Consider the following 2,697-nt stretch of genomic DNA (forward strand, 5'->3'; position numbering starts at 1 on the left):
TTTTCCTTCATTGGCTACTTTTTTTTTTTTTTTTAATTCTTCAACACTTTATTTTTTAAAAATGTTTTATTGTGAATTATGTGATAGTTTACATAGGAGAACATTAGTTTTACATTCATCCTATCATGTATCGTTTCATTGCCATGGTTACAATCCCTTCCATGTATCATCAACCAACCAAAGGTTATACACTACAAGCCTGCCCCCCTGTCGTCAGCACACAGCTCCTGTGTCTAAAGTCCTCTTTGTGTCTAAAGTACCCAGCTCATTGGCTACTTCTTGAAATGGTTGGACATCAACCATTTCATGTTTGTACAGTGACTCTGTGTACTCCTTCCTTCTTTTTTTTTTTTTTTCTTTAGAAATTGATGTTTATTTCCGTCAACCTTATTTCCATTTTCTAAGAGACTTAAAAGAACAGCTTAAGACCACTCAGTGGTTGTTCCTACCCACTCAGTGGCCTGAGCAGTGGGGGCTGCGGATCAGTCTTCAGTTGCAGGCTGAGCACTCCAGTCTTCAGTAGGGAACTGCTGAATGGGCACAGAGGGCACCTGCACGCCTTCAGACCAGTTTGCGATCTCCGGCTGGGCAGCAGTGAATTCAGGAGCAGGTGCAGTCCATTCGCCCTGAAATTCTTCCTTGGTCATAGCCTTTTCAGCAGCGGCCTGCTCTTCCTTTTCAATCTCTTCTGGATCTCTGTAGAAATAGAGGTCAGGCATGACTTCCCAGGGGTGCTCCCGAGAGATGGTGCCACGCATGCGCAGAACTTCCCGAGCCAGCATCCACCACATCAGACCCACTGAATGAGCTCCCTTGTTGTTACATGGGATGGCAATGTCCACGTAGCGCAGAGGAGAATCTGTGTTGCACAGAGCAATGGTGGGCAAGTTAACATAAGATGCTTCTGTGAGAGGCTGGTGATCAGCCCTGGGATCAGTAACCACCAGAAGCCGTGGCTCCCGGAAGGCTGCCTGAATCTGATTCGTGAAGGTTCTGGGAGTGAAGCGCCCAGCAATAGGAGTGGCTCCAGTGGCAGCAGCAAACTTCAGCACAGCTTGCTGGCCTGTATTCCTGGAGGATATAACACTGACATCAGCTGGGTTTTCAATGGCAACAATGGCCCGAGCTGCCAACAGAAGCTTCTCCCAGGTCCTCTTCAGGTTTATGATGTAGATGCCATCACTTTTCCTTTTGTAGATGTATTGTTCCATTTGGAAGTCAAGGTTGGTGCCACCTAAGTGGGTTCCTGCTGCAAGGAATTTGAGGACATCCTCCTCCTTCATTTGCAGGACATCAAGGGCTCCGGACATTGCGAAAGTTTCCCCTTTAAGTTACGACGGGAACCCAGAACAACGCCGTATGGACCCTTCTCCAGGTAGCACGGAAAGGCCTTCCATCTTCTTTTGATGTTTTCTGCATCATTCAATATTTTGCCCATAGAATCCTTCAACATTGCAATTCAAGGCTTTAAGTTTTTCTTCAGTTCTTTCACCTTGAGAAATGCTGAGGGTTTTCTTTCCTTTTGTTTTTTTTTTTAACAACAGTTCTTTCCGTATTTCATTATACTATTTAACTTGTCTTCTCAAGCTGCCCTTTGAAATTTTCTTTTCAACTCTTTTACCTATTTATTCCTTCCATTTGCTTTAGCATCTCTGTGCTGGAGAGCAAGTTTCAGAGTGTTTTCTGACAACCATTTTGGTCTTTTCCTCGTTCTTGTCTTCTTAATTACCTTTTGTTTTCTTCCTGTATAATTTTCTTGATGTCATCCCAGAACTTTTCTGGTCTTCAGTCATTAGTGTCTAATGCATTAAATCTGTTCTTGAGGTGATCTCTAAATTCAGGTGTGATACATTCCAGGTCATAGTTTGGTTCTCGTGTACACACCAGATTAGAAAAATTTAAAAAGTCTTGCAATACCAAGTGTTATTGAGGTTGTAGACCTGTGAGATATGTCATGCAGTGCTAGTGGGAGTGTCGCTCAGTACAACCATTTTAGAAAAACAATTTGGCAGTACTTTTTCTGTAGAAACATGTATCTTATAACTTTTAACTCCTATAGATATATATCCATGTGCGTCAGGATATGTACAAGAAGGTTCTGAAGAACTGTTGCTAAGAGCCAATGACTGCAAATAGCACGTGTCGATCAATATGTTGAAAATGAACGGACCATAGCTATACATACCAACATGGTTGAGTCACAAAACTTCATTTTGAGTGAAAAAAGCAAGTTTCATAAGAATATATGCAGGAAAATTCTGTTTTTAGAAAAATTTAAAATCCTATTTAGAATTTCGTGTACATCTGGTAAACCCATAAAGAAAAGCAACGTAATAATTAAGGATAGTGGCTGCCTAGGCTGGAGGGGTGCACTGTGGTTGTCAAAGTATTGGTAATTTTCTGCTTTGTAACCCATGTGAGTATGTAGGTGTTTGTTTTATTCATTTTTAATATTTGAAAATACACATATGATCACTTTTGTATGTATACTTTATAGAAAACATATATAGACCTTCCCCTAGAGCCATATCCTGAATTTGGATTTATAGGGTCACTGTGTATTGCAATTGACTTGAAGGTAACACATTTGGTTTTGTTACTGTTGTTTTAACTCTGAGAAAACAAATTTTTGTTCTTTAAAGCCGTTCATTGCAGTATTTTTTGTCATGGTAGCGCTAGCTAACAAAGCTGGTAGGT

The 2,697-nt window shown here is 41.0% G+C and overlaps 1 pseudogene; it reads right to left on the bottom strand.

Annotated features, from left to right (window-relative positions):
* Nucleotides 1–422: 422 nt before the first annotated feature.
* LOC102835948 lies at nucleotides 423–1,310 on the bottom strand (annotated as a pseudogene).
* Nucleotides 1,311–2,697: the final 1,387 nt, after the last annotated feature.

Source organism: Chrysochloris asiatica, unplaced genomic scaffold (assembly GCF_000296735.1).
Source record: "Chrysochloris asiatica unplaced genomic scaffold, ChrAsi1.0 scaffold00052, whole genome shotgun sequence".
In the NCBI taxonomy this organism is placed as follows: domain Eukaryota; kingdom Metazoa; phylum Chordata; class Mammalia; order Afrosoricida; family Chrysochloridae; genus Chrysochloris; species Chrysochloris asiatica.